At 35.6% G+C, this 21,412-nt stretch overlaps 1 long non-coding RNA gene across 1 annotated transcript; it reads right to left on the bottom strand.

Moving 5' to 3' along the window:
* Positions 1 to 5,347: 5,347 nt before the first annotated feature.
* LOC123666741 lies at positions 5,348 to 5,620 on the bottom strand. The gene is made up of 2 exons (XR_006745318.1): positions 5,578 to 5,620; positions 5,348 to 5,394 (listed from the first exon to the last, which is right to left on the bottom strand). It is a non-coding gene; the product is annotated as an uncharacterized LOC123666741 (long non-coding RNA).
* Between the last annotated feature and the right edge of the window lie 15,792 nt (positions 5,621 to 21,412).

The following is a 21,412-nucleotide window of genomic DNA, read 5'->3' as shown; positions in this document are numbered from 1 at the left end:
CTAGTCTAGGAGTATTATATGTATTTATATATGTATATTTATATATAAAAAAAGTATTTAGCATTGAGTTGCCTCCCAGGAATACCCAGAGGACCGTGTGTGTATGTTATAAGATATTTATATTTATAGTTTTAATATAATCCAGCGGATGTTAAAGATACGGCCCGCTTTTAAAATGTGTCACAGAAAGAAGAATCATCACCATCGGACACTACATTTTTTTTTAATTTGTAAGGTTATGTCATCGGAGATATGAAAACGACTGGATCTATTCTAATCTGATTTATTACTGCTCTCCTCTCAAACGTTACACATTATTATATAAGTACTTATAAAGGCACTCTTACGCTACTACTACATATAATATCTATATAACATTTACTTACACACTACACGCCCACCGGCAAAAAAAATAAAAATAATGGATTACATTTATTTTTATTTGAGTAAAAAGGTATATTAATTTATATAAGTATATGAATTAAAACAAAATAATTAATAATTAAAAGATATTAAACATATTAATAGGATTACATTAGTATTACAATATTGATTACATTTTTTTTTTCATTCTAAACATAGTTAATTTGAAATAAATTTACTTAACACATTTACTTAGGTATTAAATTACATAGGTACATTTTCAATGGCAAAAGAATAAAATAAAAAAATAAAATAAAACAAATCATTTGGTATAATATGGTCTAGTTCTATTTTTATGTACTATTAATTCTTTACCTTTATATTGTATTTTTACATTAGGATTACAATCTTCTATTACTCTATATGGTCCAATGTACAAAGGATCCAATTTGTTTACATTTTGTTCATTCTTAAGTAGTATCATATCACCTGTATTATATGTTATAGGATTAGTATAGGAATCATATTTACATTTTCTAATTTGTTTACTGCTAATTAAATTTTTTCTTGCATCATAATTAAATAAATTTTTATTTTGTCCGTTTAAGAACTTTAAACTTTTCCATTGTTTTTCATTTAAAAATCTTATCTCAGTACACTCCTCTGGTTTTTTAAGCAACTCCATAACTCTTGGGTGATCAGTCCAATCGTTAGCAGTTCGCTCGGAAACCTCGGGGTTGTAACTGGCATTCTCTAAACTCTTTTCATTCATTTTCTTCCTTTGAGCTCTCGTCAACACTGACACAACATGTTGATTTATTTCCTTCAATTCCTCACTAGTTATTCGGATACGTGACAACGCATCTGCAGCTACATTGTCAGTACCTTTAACATATTCTATTATATAGTCATACTCCTCTAAGAGTAAACGAAATTTTGTCAAACGACTAGATGGATTTGTTTGATTGAATAAATAAATCAACGGTTTGTGATCAGTTCTTATAATAAATTTTCTTCCGAACAGATACGGCCTAAAATACTTTACGGACCACACGATAGCGAGCAACTCTTTTTCTATCGTGGGATACCTAATTTCCGCTTTATTGAGACTACGGCTAGCAAACGCTACGGGTCTGTTGTCATTATTGCATAATACGGATCCGATTGCATATCCAGACGCATCTGTTTGTAAAATAAACGTGTTGTCGTCATCAAAATTCGGATATTGTAATATAGGTGGAGACATTAATGACTTTTTTAAAAATTCAAAAGATTTTTTACATTCATCTGACCATTCAAAATGAACATACTTTCGACACAACCTATTAAGAGGTAAACATATTTCCGCAAAATTTGGTATAAATTTTCTATAAAAATTAACGAACGCTACAAATCTTTTTGTTTCTTCAGCATTTTTCGGAACGGGATAATTTTTTATTATATTTATTTTTTCTAAATCTGGTTTTATTCCTTCAGAAGAAACAACGTGACCTAATAATTGTATTTCTTTTCTTAAGAAATCGCATTTACTCGGATTAAGTTTTAAATTAACTTTTCGCAGTCTAATTAAAATATCTATCAAATTTTTGTTATGCATTTCTAAATTACGTCCGAAACAAATTAAATTATCTAAATAAACAAACAATTTGTCGTAAGTAAGACCTGACATAGCAATTGTCATTAACCGGGAAAAAGCACTAGGGCTAATTTTTAAACCCATAGGTAAGCGCGTCATCTGATATTGTCCAGAAGGTGTAGTAAATGCTGTGTATTTTCTACTTTCTGGTTTTAATTTTACCTGATAATAAGCTTGTGACAAATCTAACTGTGAAAAATACATTGAACCTGACAAAGAATCTAAAATATCGTTAATATTAGGCAGAGGAAATTTATCGTCTAAAGTTCTAGAATTTAATTTTCGAAAATCTATAACAAATCTCCACTTCTTTGAATTATCATCGGATTTTTTCGGAACCAGTAAGACAGGACTCGACCACTCGCTTTTTGCTGGTTCAATTATATTTTCAGAAAGCATTTTCTTAACTTGTGTTTCAAGTTCCTCACGTTGAGAAAATGGTAACCTGTACTGTTTAGTATAAACTGGGTCTGCACCTGGCTTTAGCTGTATGCTTTGATCGTAAAGGTTAGTGGTGGATAATTTATCTTTAGGCAAGTGAAAAACATCTGAAAACTTTGCACATATGTTTTGAATTGATGACGTTTCCTCGCTATTTAAATGGTCAAAATTTATAAGGTTCAATAAAATGCGCACCCTGTCTCCGTCAATATTACAATTTCGTTCAAAGTTACAAATATTATAATCCGATAATAAATGTACCTCTGGTCTAAAATAATTAATATCTACTTGTGTTTCGCGTGTATTTAATATCTGTATATAAACTTGTCCATTATTCGGCCTACAAATGCTTCCGGCTATAAAAACTCCATCGCATAATTGATACGGTAAAATTACACAATCCTCGTTAAAACTAGTCTCCAAAGTAAATATCTTTTCGCATCTCGGTGGAATGCTCAAAAAAAAACTTTTATTTCCTATACAATTATTTATCATAGGTAAGGTTATAATATTGTTATTTTTACTAATAGTAATCGTATTATTTTCGAAATTTAAAATAGCGTTATACTTGTTCATAAAATCTATACCTATAATACCATCTCTAATACCAGGCAAAGTTTTCATAACATAAAACTTGTGTACGAATTCCTGATCATTTATGGTCAACGTAATGAAAACATAGCCTAACGTTTGCACTTTGCCTCCTATGCCATTTATGTAAATGCATTCCTTATGAATTGGAATGTTCCACTGTGCTACCGTGTTGTATTTCAATACGGATAATGATGCTCCGGAATCTATAAGCAAACTATATTTGGCACCTTGTATTAAAAATTCTACCGAGCTATTATTGTTACACGCATAAATGAAATGATTATCGAAAAAACTGCAACGAATTATCTCTACATTCTTCCGAATTAGCCTTGTTACGATTTTCGTCGTTAAAGTTCATATTATTAATGCCTGTTTCGATTACGTGTACATTATTAGTACGCGTATATGTACGTCCAGGCCTGCCGCGATTTGAACGAGTCGATCCGCGCTGCATATTAGTCTTACGATAATTTCCAGACTGATTCTGAAAATAATTGTGTGGTGGCCTATTAAAAGATACTCTATTATTACCCCTACGTATATATCTATCGTTCGTACGATTAGGGCGTCCATTATCAAATTTACGGTAATTACCGCGATTTTTAAAAGAATAACCTTGGTAACCAATAAAAGCTATATCGTGCGATTGAGGACGATTGTATGACAACTCCTCGTCCTGCGCAGCTCTGATAGTATCTTTCAAGGTGTCATAATTACGCGCCGATAGAATAGTACGGATTTCACGGTTTCGTAACCCGTCAATAAAACTTTTTATGGCGATTTTCTCATTTTGAGGACGTAGTATTTTATACGCATTTTGATCACCATCCGCTTGTGCGACCGTCAAATCCACAAAAAGTTGTTCAACTTTAGACCCATACTTGTCTAAAGTCAAACCATTTTGACTAATAAACGACAATTCCTTATGTATAGCTGTACTCGACTTTTTGGTGAGCAGATGCTGACGCATGTCTCTAATAAGCGAGTCACAACTATCATACGAAGTAGACATTCGTAGTTTCGCATTTTCGTGTAATCTCGTCTTTAAAATAAATTTAATGAGCATTTGCTTACTTTCTATAGTGAGTGACGAGCTATACAATTCTATGGCATCTATCAAGGATTTGGTGACGTTTTCATCCCCGTTCATAATCGGTAATAAAGCGACAGCAGTTCGATAATCAAAAGACTCCATAGTTGCTTCGTTTTGAATTTCGACCGTACACTCAGCACTATAAGACTGAGAACTATATGACTTTGTACAAAATGTTTCTATCTCTATAAAAATATTCTGAATCAAATCACAGTATGATTGAATTTAAATTATCTTTAATATTTTTTTTTTACTTGTCATATATCTCTTTAAGTTCATTTGCCATATCATATAAAAAAATATATATATAAAATTAAAATATTACTTAATTATAAACATAAAATTAAAATAAAAGCAGGCTAAAATTAGGTCCCCTCTTAATTAATTAATTTAACGATAGAACTTTCATCACTGCACTTTTCACTAAATGCTTTTTGGTTTTTACGATAACAAATCACTTACTGCGGTGTATCGGGTATCGGGTGTCTCATACCGGCTTCCTGGTGGTGGTGCTCGGGCTCCTGGCGTTGCTGGCGGCACTCGTAGCAGACACGAGCCTCCGGCGTGAATCGTCGGAATGACCTTCTGAGGTTTTGGGCTAAAACCTCATTATGAATCCAGAAATAATGGCATCTTTGGTATAGCCGAAGCCGAATTTGAAGCGCCACTATTTTGTGTAATAAAAACGTCTTCTCTCTGAATATCTGACCGGCACATCGCGAAAATTTAATAAAACTATTAATTTTTTAAGAATTTAAAATTTCGCGACCGGACTAGGCAGCCCGTCTCGGATGGCAGGGTCGCCATGTAAGGTTATGTCATCGGAGATATGAAAACGACTGGATCTATTCTAATCTGATTTATTACTGCTCTCCTCTCAAACGTTACACATTATTATATAAGTACTTATAAAGGCACTCTTACGCTACTACTACATATAATATCTATATAACATTTACTTACACACTACAAATTTGAATCTGGCCCGCCTTTACATTTTGAATCAATACAAGTAAATAAAATTGAAGTGTCCGTTTGTAATATTAAAATAACCGCTTTTTACTAAATGCATATGGATGTACACACGGTATATATACCAAAACAACATTTTTTACAATTTTTGTTTGTTTGTCAGTTTGTCTAACTAATCTCTGAAACTGGACCGATTATAACGGCAATGGCATATAGCTGATGTAATAAGTAGTAACTTGGGCTACTTCTATTTTAGAAATTTATTTATTTTATAACTATGCGAACTGAACAATAACTATTGTGTTAAATCCCACGCGGAAGAAGTCACCGGAACGTCTATTTGTTCCGGCTAATCTCTGAAACGGGTGGGCCGATTTTTACGGGAACTGGCCAATAGCTGATTTAATAAGGAGTAATTAAGGCTACATTTTATTTTAGAAATGTATTTATTTTATAACTCTGCGAACTGAACGATAACTTTTTTGTTAAATTCCACGCGGACGAAGTCGCGGGTACAGCTAGTTTGATATATGGCCCTCAGCAAAATCGAGTTTGACACCCCTGATTTTAGACGAATCTCGAAATAAATGAGTAAACAAGGTAATTAAGTGTACGTGTGTCTATTCTCGGGCAAGAGAGTTCGCGTTGTTCGTGACATCGGGACTAATGTATTTTTAAATCTCGTGACTAATTCTACGGTTATGTAGTGTGATGTCGACGCCTCTAGATTGTTTAGACCTATACGGGTATATCAAGATAAATTTTAAAAAAGTTATTTTTTTAATGTAAATAAGTATTATATACAGGTTACAGGAAAAGTCGACCTAGATCCGTTAAGGGCGTGTAGTACACACTATTTTTGAATGATTTCACTATGGAACCCCCCATCCTAAACTTGACCGTTTTCGAGATATTCGAGTTTTAAATTTTTTTATGAAAATGCCCAATTTTTCGGCTATTGAATTGAATATTTTGAATTTTTTTGACTCTTATGATTATTTTTTTGGTTTTTTACATGAAAAATGAGATGCTTAATGATCTCAAAGACTAAAATTGCACGTAAGTTAACTAAATAGGTCGTTGTAGACGATCGAAACTTAAGAAAATAAGTACAAATTATAAAAAAATATTTTTCTTTTCTGGATATCTCAAAAAATTATTATGGCACTTGCTCTGCAGATGTGCTTAAAAATATCTTCATTTTATCACCTATCCAACGAGGTATAACAACCTAGGGTTGTATTTAAACTCATAGAAAAAAACATAGTTGAAAAGGTTCAGGTAGTAGGTCTAACGGGTCCCTCGGCTTTGTCCTTAAGTTAATCCGGTGCGTGTGAGCGAAACAACTTAAGATTTATGCAGGTGAGAGTGAGAAAAATAATGTGCAAAAACAAGATCTGAATGGTGAAACTTATGAAAATTTCTTAAGAGGTGACTTAGGTGACCTACTAGATGATCTGCCATTACAATTACTGCGGGACATGTGGTTTCAACATGATGGCTGCCCTGCTCATTTCAGAAGAAGCGTTAGGGGATGGTTGGACACTAACTATCCTAACAAATGGATTGGACGAGGTGGGCCTTTACCCTGGTCAGCCAGATGTCCCGACCTGACCCCCATGGATTTTTATGTATGGGGGCACATGAAGAGCCTCGTTTACAGTGAGCCCAACCCCATATCGTCAGTGAAAGTTCTCAAAGAAAGGATAATTAATGCTGCTAACGACATAAGAAGAACATTAACCACTGGTGTAGTGAAAAGTGGACTACGTGAAAGAATGAGAAAATGTGTGCGAAATAGAGGTGGACACGTAGAACATGAACTTCAAAAACATTAGGTGAACAAATGTTATTTTGAACTGATTTATTGTTTCATTTAGCTTACTACAATCACCGACGATCTGTAAAGATGATGATGCTGAACTTAAGTCAAATTAATTAGATTAAATAAGCGCTATTTATTCTGACTGCCATGTAGCCTTAGAAACTAAGTTTCACCTTTGAGGTTAATAAACACCCTAGAGTGTTATACCTCGTTGGATAGCTGATAAAATTTAGATGTTTTTAAGCACATCTGCAGAGCAAGTGCCATAATAATTTTTTGAGATATCCAGAAAAGAAAAATATTTTTTTATAATTTGTACTTATTTTCTTAAGTTTCGATCGTCTACAACGACCTATTTAGTTAACTTACGTGCAATTTTAGTCATTGAGATCATTAAGCATCTCATTTTTCATGTAAAAAACCAAAAAAATAATCATAAGAGTCAAAAAAATTCAAAATATTCAATTCAATACCCGAAAAATTGGGCATTTTCATAAAAAAATTTAAAACTCGAATATCTCGAAAACGGTTAAGTTTAGGATGGGGGGTTCCATAGTAAAATCATTCAGAAATGGTGTGTACTACACGCCCTTAACGGATCTAGGTCGACTTTTCCTGTAACCCTGTATATATAAATTAAAGTTTGTCTGTAGGTCCTTTATAGAATCGTAAATTATGATCATGTCATGGTCCTCATCAGTGTTGTGCATAAGCCCACAAAGGTTTCTGACTTAAAAAAATCGTAGGAACGCGCTCAGGGTACAACTAGTAAAGTAATAAAATAGAATTTTTTCCTGTGATGCTGTTCTAAAACATTATTTTTACAGTATTTTAGATAATTTTTATTTGAAATCCGGGATGCCTGGCGCGAACTTGGAGAGGCCTATGTACAACAGTAAAGAATATAGCCACCCCCTCTCTTCCCGTGTGTGTCGTAAGAGGCGAAAAAATCATTACCATTCTCCTCTTCTTCTCTATATAAACTATAAGTGTGCGAAATTTCATACTCCTCCGTCCGCGCAATTTTCGTAAAAAGGGGTACAAAGTTTTCGCTTCACGTATAATATATATATATATTAGATATGTAATAATAATATATATGTATGTAATATATAAACGCCGTGCAACGCCCCCACTAGGATTTTCTTCTGTGACTAGAGTCTGGAAATACACACAGCACACACACGAGCATAAACGCCCAGACCACGACAAAAATCTGCATGGTCAATACAATTTCATACCATGTGCGGAAATCGAACCCGTAACCGCCAGCGCAACAGCTATAATCCAGCGCTGTGACAATTGCGCTAGCGTGTCGTCAAATCATTAAATAAACCCAATAAATTAGGATATTATATATTGAAAATTTATAAGATAATAAACTAGGAGTAAAAAATAATAATTGTGTTTGCTCAATCAGTCAGTCAGTTCAACCTATTGCAGTCCACTGCTGGACATCATCATTTCATCACTTCAGCCTATCGCAGTCCCCTGCTGGATACAGGCCTCCATAAGTTCGCGCCAAAAATGGCGTGAACTCGTGTGTGTTGCCCATAGTCACCACGCTGGGCAGGCGGGTTTTTATTTTATTTTTATTTTTTATTTTATTTTAGATATATATCCACAGGCTTATCATGCCCGTGCTTTTGTTATTCCATATATATAGGTATATCTTTTTTTTTTAACATGCATCGGTATAATCACCGCAACTTTAGAACCCTAGAAGCCTTAATAACTAGTCTTAAAATTTCTAAAAATCAACCAACATTTTGAGCACATTCTCAATGACGGCAGCATCTCTATGGTGAATGGCCATCTTGAGACTATGCTCAAGGATTTTCTTGTCCGTCATCTCCGCTGCCCTCGCCACAAAGCGACCAATTGCGTCGTCACGGTCGTCGGTGTAATAGACACAGGTGTTGGTGTGTCTAGTCACTGCGACTACAGCGTGTGAAACGCTGTCGTGGATCTTGAGCCTCCTTGTATTTTTCTGGATCTGGGCAGGCGGGTTGGTGGCGGCTTTGTCGCACCGAAGACGCTGTGCCCGTCTTCAGCCTGTGTATTTCAAAGCCAGCAGTTGGATGGTTATCCCGCCATCAGTCGGCTTTTTAAGTTCCAAGGTGGTAGTGGAACTGAGTTATAATAAAATAAAATAAAGAAAAAAATGTCAATAACTTCTAAAACAAGCATTATTAAAATTTTGATAATATTTACAGGTACAGTAGCTCATATTAGTAATAGGAAAATCGATGTGTTTATACGTATGTGTCAATATCAATATAAATATTCCGTAGTCAAAAAAAGACACAAAATTTCGTCAGTCACGCGTCACACATAATGTCCGCTACGTCACACTGACTCACTTCGTATTGCGTCACACAAAACACGTTCGTTCGTAACGGTTGAACTAATAATATTACTTGTATTTATTTATCTATAAGTGGAATCTTCTGGACTTTTATTATTTCACCGTTTTATCTTATAGATAAATTATACAATTAAATATTTTTATCTTGTTGATTTGGTTTTTAATTTTAATTTTATTATGCTTATTAAATAAATTAACACAAAGGCATAGTATATATGACAATTATATAGTATTATTAACTAGCTTTTACCCGCGGCTTTCGGGTTTCGAAAAAGTTTCCTCGGTTACTTCTAATTAACAATTATTTACCTCCAATAATATGTGGATAGAGTTTCACGATGATCGGTTAAGTAGTTTTCGCACATTTATAATATTAGTAGACATGTTCTTACCTAATTAGAAAAAAAAAATAGTTATTTGTTTTAATTTTTCTTTATTTTTCGGACAACAAACCAATAAGTTGACAATATAATATAAAATTAAATATTTTAATCTTTTTGGTTACTATTAAGAAAGTCCCGTACCGTTTAATTAAAAATAAAGTAAAAGATATGATTAAATTAAAAAGGTGATCTTCAAAACTATTCAAGTCGACCAGAACCTTCGATGACATTTGAAATTAAATTCGTTTGTGACTCGACTTATTAAATCAGGGACAAACATAAAGTGTTTAAAAAATATTATATTAGACTTAGTTTAAGAGGAATTAAATGGATTCCAGTCTGCAGTGGAAGTGTTCCTTTATATATACAACAAGGTCGGCAAACAAGCGTACGGCTCGCCTGATGGTAAGCGATTACCGTAGCTTATAGACGCCTACAACACCAGAAGCATTGCAAGCGTTTTGCTGACCCTACCCCCGTGGCTCCGATCCTCACCAGGAGCTCTGGTCACCTTACACACCAACGGGAACACAATACTGCTTGAAAACAGTATTATTTAGCTGTGATCTTCTGTAAGGTCGAGGTACTTCCCCAGTCGGGCTGCGTCAGATTGTTATAAAAATTAAATTTAGAGGAGAAGAGTTTGACTCGCCCGTTTGGCGCAGTTTGTAGTGACCCTGCTTTCTGCTCCGAGGGTTGTGGGTTCGATTCCCGTCCCGAGTCTGGGTGTAATATAAAAAATTATTTATATATTTATATATGTATTATTTATAAGTAAGTTTATCGAAAAAAAAATATATGTAGCTATATACCAGTCGGCTGTTACCTATAACACAAGCATTAAGTTGCTTACTTTAGGAACAGACGACCGTGTGTGTATTGTGTATATATCTATATTTATTTATTAAAAAAAAAGAGTGTTCACTTACTAAACACACATACACACATAGAAACTAATATTTATATGACATTTTAGTAACTGTACATTTTGTATGTAGAAGAGGAACCAGAACCAGTTGAAGGTGATGTATGGACGTATTTCGAGAAGGAATCCAGCAGTATAGCGCGCTGCGTGCTCTGTCTTCATACGGTGGCGATATCCACTACCCTCATGAGGAAACACTTGAAGGAAAAACACAATAAACTTCACGGGGTAAGGGGTATTTATTTTATTAGCACGCTGCATTCATAGCTGTAAAGAAAATTAAAAACTCGAAAGTGAAAACCAACTTTAAAAAATGACTATTCAAATAATAATGTCGGCTATGTTCATCCTGTTCAGTATAGGACACGGCCTTAAAGGTAATAGCCTAATAGGGGGTCGTCTATAAAATATATTTGCATATAAAGGGGGTCTTTGTTTAGCATAATGACGACAAAGGTAAGGGAGTCTAAGAAATGCGGTATTAACACTTCATCATTTTGGTTTTCGTATTTTGCACTTTAAGATTTTTTCAGGACCGGAATGTAATATACTCATATTTAATTTATTGTTATATTTTATTATTTTTAATTACTAAATATTGTACAGAGCGGGGTAGCTTTTGTTAGGTTTATTTGTGTATATGTGGGGGGGGGGGGGGGGTTGATGAAAGTGTGACTTGGTGTATTCAAAACGGTAAAGTTCCCCGTGACGTATTCTATGGACGGACCATATCTATATCAATTATTGTCTGCACTTCAATTTTTCTTCATTTTAATATCTCTTCTGGAACGCCGTTTTTTTGGGTTTATGGATAATGGCGCGTCGATAACTTTAAAGCCATCATGCGCAAGAGGTGCGCGTCATTACATAAGCGTTTCCGCGGCAGCCACAATAGTATTCTGAAAGTGTTTGTAGATCGATGGGAGAGTCCTATGCTGCGACATTGGATAAAGCTCCATGTAATATGAATAATGTAATAGAATGTAAATATAAAAATGTTATAAATTTTCAATCTTAAATTTTCTGTACTATCACTAGGTTATAAGAAACATTGTTACTAACACTATATGGGCTAGTCCTGAAATAAATGTTATTATTATATTATTACTAGCTGACCTGGCGAACTTCGTATCACCTTATTCTTTTCTGAATAATAACATAATATATCAAAATAAAATATAGCCTATCTTTTAAGTTGGATCAAACTGCACACGGTGTTCAAATTTGATTAAAATCGGTTAAGTAGTTTAGGAGTCCATTGAGGACAAACATTGTGACACGAGATTTATATATATTAAGATATGTGTCTGTACGGCGTAATGTTTCCCAGCTCTGGTTGTTCTCACGACACGATTTACCTAATCGTTACACTTTTTTGGAGTTAACTCTTGAAACATCGACTTTCATATAAGGCCCCCATTATGAAAAAAATATGAGATGTAAAATCGACTGAACGAATGAACTCGTTACGTTTTTGTTAACGCCATCTATCATCGATGGCGTTAACAAAATCAATAGGGATGTGAAAACTAATGGGGATAAGTGCAATAGGGTTGACGTTATTTGATTCGTTTATTTACCATTCGATATGGTAATAATCTATTTACTTAGACTAGTAAGCTTTTTTTGTGCCTAATTAAACAGTCGATCTGTAGAAGTAAACTCCAGTCGTGCGTCAGAGCTGACACACACACTTTTTTATGTCTTGTACCACCATCATCATCATCGGCCCTTAGTCCGTCTATTGCAGACGATTTAGACAGTGTCAGATAGACACTGTGTCGCCTAGGACACTCTTCAGGAAAACGTAGAGTTGCCTAAGCTCTGCGCCACCCTCTCGACCTCACTGGCTAGGCCCACAGGAACGACGAGTGGATACGTGTGGAGCCAGTTCGGCTGCAGGAGTCTTTCGCATTTTAGAGCTATGCCACGAATGCTTGACGGAGACCAGTAAAGACGGGTTTCCAATGAAGTTTTCCTTCTCCAGAACCCTGATGATTTTGAGCCAGGTTTATCCCTCCTGTTATACCTCCATGGGGTCAAATAATCGTAAGGTTTGCCTGATGGTAAGCGAATACTGTACGCTACCGTACGTATGGATGTCTGAAATACCAGGTGCATTGTACACGCCTCGCCGACCCGATCCCAGGAGCTCTGACCAGCTTACTCGCAACAGGAACACAACACTACACGAGAACAGAATCGTTTAGCGGTCTTCTGTAAAATTGAGGTATTTTCGTCCTCAAAACTTATATTTAATAAATATTTTTAATATCACATCAAAAATCGACCTGCATCTCCGACTGACCGTGTCGGTGCTCCAGCCAATTAGGCTATAAAACGAAGTATCTATCATGTCGAAATTTTTGATATGATGATTTTATATTCGGTTCTAAGCGACCAGTTACGCGGTTGATCACCGCTGGAACGTTCGATTATGATATGATATTTAAAATGTTTATAATTTCCTCGTGTGCGGGTAGCACGAAAATAAACTATATTTAATAATCGAACAGGAAAAAGAAAATGATACAGAAGACAGCGCCAACGACGAACAGTACACACCAGAAGTAGCGTACATAGAGGAAGAAGATCCACATCTCAGATACAGCTCAAAAAACGAAGAACAGAACACGATGATGATGATGATGATGATGATGAAATCGAGAACTTCGGGAGATACATCACGAGTTTGCTCAAGTCGATTCCAAGAGATGTTTGGATGAAGCTACAGGTGGATATAATCAACCAAATAATGGCGATTAAGCTCAACAGGGGCGTCGAAGTTGCGGTTGTAAAAAACCCATTAGCTACCGGTAATTAATCAAATTTATGGTTAGCATTTGCCCTACGCTGCAGTAAATACTAAGAGACTGCAGTTCCAATGAGAAATATAAAATTTATTTCATTTACTAAATCCAACATGGATATGACCGACGAAGTGGTGGAAATGGAGCGGTGACGGGCAATTAAACACTTCAGCCTCTCGCAGTCCACTGCTGGACATAGGCAGTAGCCGTGGCCGCTTTACATCCCTCTAATAATTTATCAATAACTTATCTGCGAGATAAACTCTATCAGATATCGGTGGAACTGGCTCTAAGCAACAACTTGCCATGTTATCAGTTAAAAAACAATTTATGATACAATTTAAAATTTTCTATGTGATATTAATTGTTTTATTAAATATAATATGAGAAGTGATTCCTGTGTTTCATTATAATAATTCTTACTAACTTTTCCCCGCAGTTTTTCCTGGCTTAGTTTAGCAACACATATTAGTGATTATAATCTATACAAAAAAATAAAATTGGAATGTCTGTTTGTAATATTAAAATAACCGCTTTTAACTAAATGTATATACGGTACATATACCTAAACGACACTTTTTACAATTTTTCTCTGCCTGTCTGTCTGTTTGTTCTGGCTAATCTCTGAAACGGCTGGACCGATTTTCACAGGACTTTCGCTGGCAGATAGCTGGTTTAATAAGGAGTACCTTAGGTTACTTCTATTTTAGAAATTTATGTATTTTATAACTCTAAAAATAACTTTTTTGTTAAATTCCACGCGGGCGCAGTCGCGGGCACAGCTAGTTATGTGATAATAGCTATTCGCTTCACTTCAAGCCCAAGTTTTGTAATCAAGTTCCATATAAGAAAGAGAGAGAAAATATTTAATTGGGCAATAATGTTAAAGGATGGAATCTAAAATCTAAAAATACTAGTCACCAAAATAGCTCCGCAGACCTCATTATAACTCAAATACAAAACTATTATTTCATATTTTAAAAGTGGCAATATAATTATTCATTCGGCCTGATGGTAAGCGCATACCGGAGTCTACAGACGCAAAAGAAGCATCACAAGCATGTTCCCGATCCCAGGAGCTCTGGTCAGCTTACTCACCACAGGAACACAACACTATCGAGAGCTCAGAAAAAAAGATCCAGATTGCGTCCACTATGTTAAAATTAAAAATACAGTAGAATTGACAAGTTAACGTTTAATTAACATAAGTTTGCACATAACACTGGGTATATTACCTAAGTTTGTAATGTACCCAATGTTAAGATATAAATTTTTATTTTGTTTTTTTTTTTTTGCTACCTTAACTTTCTTTTATTAGTCAATTTCTTTTTTAATTATTAGTATTATTATTTTTGTAAATGACATTATTTTGACTTTCGTTAAGTGTGTACAGGGATATCAACCTTATGGCGAAATAAATGTTTTCATTCCATTTCATTTCAATGAAAAATTTGATAAAAATGGCGGCAAATTTGACGGTATTTTTTTCGGAAAAAAACTACGCTATGCCACTGCTTCTTTTCGGTCATACTGCGAAAACTACTGAACCGATCGCAACAATACTTAGTTACTTAAACCATAAGATGCAGCGCGTTTTGGAGAATTTTTTTAGTATATGATATGTTGGTGATTACTTATCGCGTAAAAAATTTGGACGGACAGAAGTCGCCTAGTAATTTAATAAATATAATATAATTGAAATTCTGTTCACGTTTCGAGGAAATTAAATAAGGAAATAAGAACAGGAAACAACGCATTAATGACTTGCCTTTATTCTATATATGAGTAACTCGTACGTCACAGATTAATAAATTTATATTGTGTAAATGTCAGTTAAATGTCCACGTTCTTGAATCACGTAAAAAATGTAAGATATACATAAAATTAGCGTGTCTTTCATGTATGGAAATTTAAATATTATGGTGTTAATATATTATAATAAGGAAACGATTTTTGAGGCATGTTTTAGTTTTAGTATTAAATTATTTCACAATTTTGATGTATTCTGTTGTAATAATCACAGATTACATATTGTTTTATTTATAATCGTATTCATTATAATAATTTAATCATTCATTATAATTTTGTTTATCGAATTTCATAAAAGGAGGAGGTTCTCAATTTAACTATTTTTAGAACTTTTGACTGGATGGACTGATTTTTATGTTTTTTTTTATTTTATTTTATCGAAAGGTGGTGCGCGTCATGTGGTCCCATTTAAACTTTATCGATATGTGTTGATTACTTTTTAACCGACTTCCAAAAAAGGAGGAGGTTCTCAATTCGACTGTATTTTTTTTTTTTTATGTATGTTACATCAGAACTTTTGACCGGGTAGACCGATTTCGACAAATTTTGTTTTAATCGAAAGGTTGTGTGTGCCAATTGGTCCCATTTAAATTTATTTGAGATCTAAAAACTACTTTTCGAGTTATATCTAATAATGCGTTTTTACTTGACGCTTTTTTCGTCGACCTACGTTGTATTATACCGCATTACTTTCTACTGGATGTACCGATTTTGATAATTCTTTTTTTGTTGGAAAGGGGATATCCCTAGTTTGGTACCGTGATAAGGAAACCAGGATCTGATGATGGGATCCCAGAGAAATCGAGGGAAACTCTCGAAAATCCGTAATAACTTTTTACTGGGTGTACCGATTTTGATAATTTTTAATTTAATCGAAAGCTGGTGTTTATCATGTGGTCACATATAAATTTTATCGAGATCTGATGACTACTTTTTGAGTAATCTTTGATAACGCGTAGTTGCTTGACTATTTTTTCGTCGATCTACGTTGTATTACTTGTCGATGTAATTGAAGTCGGTTTTTTTTTCGTTTGCGAGCAAACACAATTATTGAGTCATCTTTGATAACGCGTATTTACTTGACTGTTTTTTCGTCTACTTACGTTGTATTACTTGTCGATGTAATTGAAGTCGGTTTTTTTTTCGTTTGCGAGTAAACACAATTACATTTATTGACAAATTTGAATATATATAATTTTTTGACAAAAAAAGGTATTATTAAATATGACACTCAAGATAATTAATTTTATACTTAGTAAAACGATTTGATCAGTTCAGTATTAAGATTAGGTCTTTACGAACCAACAATCTTTACCAATTTGAAATATTAGTATGACATACGTATGTACTCATGAGTAATATAATTAAATTGTTGAGAACTAATCACGATTATATTATGAAAGATAACACAATATTTTATTATTTCATAATAATTCCAATGACGTACCTACTTATTAGTTATTCCCAAAAACTTTTGAAAATAAGTAATTAAATAAGATCAAGAATGAATGAATTTTGAATTGCACCATAATTAGGCTTTTACTAGTGCCGGGATAGCACAGATAATCTCGACAATGTCACGTAAGATGGAGAAGACACGACGGAGATTGTTCGGTGAATTAGAGGTACATATAACAACCTCAATAGAATTTTGATGAGTGCTAAAATAGTAGGTAGTTTAGATCAATCTATGAACAACACAAGGGTTATTATGTACAATATAGGTAGATTTTTTTATCGGAGGTTAAATTTTTGTTAAACCCCGCTGTTACAGAGATATCGTAGTTGAAGTTTTGAGGTTAAAATAACCTACCACCTTTAAGGTTAGAGTAACGCTTGGCTCCGGCGCTGCGGGAAGTACAGCCCTTCCGCCCCCCGCCGTGCGAAAGCACGCTCACTCATGCTCCCTCCGCGCCTCCGCGGCTTAAAAAAAAACACTAGGGGTAGGGCAGACCAAGACCACGTGGACAGTGGGGTGCTCCGATTCGGTTTTGGGTATTTTTCGAATTTCTAAACCTATATTCTAGCACGCAATGTTACTAATTTTATTAGAATATTATGTCTGACGCATTATTTTGTTTAAAAGTGTCGATTTGTCAGTCGTTAAAGGTCAGTTCGTATCGTATTTTGATCTTGCAGTAAAGATCGTTTTTACGTAAATTTGTTCGAAAATAACGCGTGATAGTCGCAGTACGGAGCATGAGTACACTTACCGCAGCACCGGAATTAAGGTAAAGTCAGAAATAATAAAAATTTAACCTCCGATAAAAAATCTACCTATATTGTACATTAGGCCAATTACCAAATATATTTACAATTTAACTCTATTACGTTTTAATATAGCCACTACGGCACTAAAGAATTTAGCCACCCCCTCTCTTCCCGTGGGTGTCGTAAGAGGCCACTGAGGGATAACAAGGTTCCACAACCACCTTGGAACTTAAGAAGCCGACCGATGGCGGGATAACCATCTAACTGCTGGCTTTAAAATACACAGGCCGAAGACGGGCAGCAGCGTCTTCGGTGCGACAAAGCCAGTACTGCGGTCACCAACCCGCCTGCCCAGCGTGGTGACTATGGGCAAAACACATGAGTTCACGTTATTTTTGGCGTAAACTTGTGGAGGCCTATGTCCAGCAGTGGACTGTATAGGCTGTAATGATACCTACATAAGAATATACAATGAGGACTAAAGACAATATTTGCAGGACGGGGATAAGATCAAGACATATTTTACTGGTTACCGATAAAGCTATCTGACGTAAATATAACGCTATCCAACAGATATATATAACAATAATATTTTTTTTTCTCGGTCAATACCCATCTCATCCCATCAGTCAGACATTTTGTATACATTCAAACCCATGGAAAAGTCATAATTTACTGAAAAAAATATAAACTTCTTTTTATTTAAAAATATTATTAAAATATACTTAATTATGTTATCGGTTGATTATTAGGTTACAGCTGGTTCCACTTCTAACAAAATACCTACGATGTCTTATCAATATAAACATATAGTAATAAAAAAATATTAATTTTAAAACATTATTCTTTTGATAACCAACGTTTGAACTCTTTATGATTAATTAAACATACTTATTTCGTGATGACCTGATGACACGCATAAAATTTTACATTTGCCAATTGCCAAGAAACGTTAGTTGATTGTTGTTGTTTTAAAATTTATCGCCAATAGGGAAAGGCAAAGGACTATAATCCATACAGCCTAGTCTGAATTTTTAAACTGTGAACGGTCAATAAACAAGTTCACTACCTTTCTTTTTTCGAAATAATAAAATGACTTTTACTAAAATTCCCTTGTTTCTTGTAACACTTACTAACTCGTAAAATACATGTTTTGATTATTATTGTTAATTAATTCATTCATCAATTCATCCATATTTCATTCAGTTTAAATGAAAAATGCCCAATGCTAATGAATTTTATCACATTTTTTTATTATTTATTATTCTTCTCGCTGAACTGTTCCTTTGCGTCAAACTGTGTTTATCTATATAAATACCAGCGACCTCTGTCCGTCCATGTTTTTTACATGATAAGTAATCACCAACTTATCATATACTAAAACCTCCGAAACACGTATCTTTTGGTATAAGTATTACACATTTATACCGATCGAAAAAAACCGGGTCTCCATTTATTAGTATAGATATATAAATCAAATGATTGACCGGAATGTATGTACTATGTACGTTGTCAACTTTCGAACGATTGCCCTAAAATGATATATTTTTTTAACTTGTGCTCGTTTTTTGTTAGGACAAGATTTGTATAAAAGCAAGTATAAAAATATCGATATTTTTTTAACCGACTTCCAAAAAAGGAGGAGATTCTCAATTCAACTGTATTTTTTTTATCTAAGATTTTTATTTTTGTGTTACCCACATTAGGAATTCTAAACATTTTTGAATATCATATCAAAAATTGACCGCTCCAGCGGGATTCGAACCCGCGTCTCCGACTTTAATTGGCTAGAGCGCCGACACGGCAAGTCGGAGACGCGGGTTCGAACCCCGCTGGAGCGGTCAATTTTTGATATGATATTCAAAAATGTATTTTTTTTTATGTATGTTACATCAGAACTTTTGACCAGGTGGACCGATTTCGACAAATTTTTTTTAATCCCATTTAAAAAAAATTAAAATTTTAATTAATTTTAATTAAGTCCCATTTAAATTTATTTGAGATCTAACAACTACTTTTCGAGTTATATCTAATAATGCGTTTTTACTTGACGCTTTTTTCGTCGACCTACGTTGTATTATACCGCATAACTTTCTACTGGATGTACCGATTTTGATAATTCTTTTTTTGTTGGAAAGGGGATATCCCTAGTTTGGTACCATGATAAGGAAACCAGGATCTGATGATGGGATCCCAGAGAAATCGAGGGAAACTTTCGAAAATCTGCAATAACTTTTTACTGAGTGTATCGATTTTGATAATTTTTAATTTAATCGAAAGCTGATGTTTATCATGTGGTCACATAAATTTTATCGAGATCTGATAACTACTTTTTGAGTAATCTTTGATAACGCGTACTTCACTAGCCGGCGATCCCCCGTGGGAACTCGTGGCGGAGGTCCTTGCCGAGACCTACTCATACGTCTCGGGTAGGAGGGCTCTCGGTGAGAACCCCACGTTGGACGGGATCCTACGGGTGCGCCGGATGGGGCAAGAAGCACTAATGCGGAGGTGGGGGGAGGACCTGGCGGAGCAGCCGTATGGCACGACACGCGTAACGGCTGCCTTGCGCCCGGTCCTTGAGCGGTGGATGCGCCGTAAGCGCAAACCCCTCACCTTCCGTCTGACGCAGGTTCTCACCGGGCACGGCTGCTTTGGTGAATACTTGTGTCGGACGGCCCAAAGGGAGCCGACGACTGAATGTCACGATTGTGGCGCGGCGGTGGACTCTGCCCAGCACACCCTCGAGGTGTGCTCGAGATGGGCGGCGCTACGTCGCGATCTGACGACAGTCCTCGGAGGGGACTTGTCACTGCCGAGCGTTTTCACCGCGATGCTCGGCGACGACGAGTCCTGGAAGGCGATGGTCTCCTTCTGCGAGACAGTAATGTCCCAGAAGGAGAACGACGAGCGGATGAGGGAGGGGGCCGCCGACGAGGCCTCCGTCCGCAGGCGACGAACGGGGGTGCGTAGGAGGCGCTACTTAATGCGTTTCCAGTAACGCCCCTGTGCCCATGTCGGGCCGGGATGGGAACCCGGTCCTGCTAGACATGGCGTCGTCGGGATTGTTCAGAGGTGAGCCGGACAGTCCCATGGAGGAGAAGTCTGGTCTTTTCGCCGAGACCAGAATGTCGCTGGAGGGATCCTGTTGCCTGCAGATCCGGGACCCTCCAATTAAAGCGGCTGAAGGCTCCCGCAGGGGTTTTGGTCGGTAGTGCACCCCCAAGTGCTAAGCCGACATACGGTCTAGGAATGCCAACCCGGGCATCCTGGATATCACCCGTAAATGGGTTACCCTGCGAAATCAAAAAAAAAAAAAAAAAAGTATTTACTTCACTATATTTTCGTCTCCCCACGTTGTATTACTTGTCAATGTAATTGAAGTCGGTTTTTTTTCGTTTGCGAGCAAACATAATTATATATAACTGGGTCGGCAAACAACCGTACGGCTCACCTGATGGTAAGCGATTACCGTAGCCTATAGACGTCTGTAACACCAGAAGCATCGCAAGCGTCACCTAAAAACTTAAAAAAAAAAAATAAGATAATTTTATCTGTTCTGAAAAAAAAAACCGATACTAATTTAGTAATTAATAAATTCTCGGGTTTAAGTGGCTTTCGGTTGTGTCGGCACTGGCGATTTCGTCAATGTCACGTACGGGATAGAAAAGACGATGATTGTAAGCTACATTGAATACAGAAAAAAAAGAAAAACGAGTGTGCTTTAGAACACAAGACCGAAGTAAAACTTCTTTAGCTCCATCTAACTTATATCTCCCTCTCTACTTCCGTTCGCTTTGCCCGATCACACTTTTCATAACGAACTCGTCACGTATTAACCAGCTTACTCCCCAAGTCAAGCGTGCGTTAAGAAGTTTTACTTCAAATAGGCTTTCTTTGTTAAACCATAACGTGATACAAGAAACGACAACATTAAAATTACATCTAATCGTTTAATTACAAAAGAAAATATTTTAATTTA

Source organism: Melitaea cinxia, chromosome 27 (assembly GCF_905220565.1).
Source record: "Melitaea cinxia chromosome 27, ilMelCinx1.1, whole genome shotgun sequence".
NCBI classification, from domain to species: Eukaryota; Metazoa; Arthropoda; class Insecta; order Lepidoptera; family Nymphalidae; genus Melitaea; species Melitaea cinxia.
This window is presented reverse-complemented; position numbering and strand designations above follow the sequence as displayed.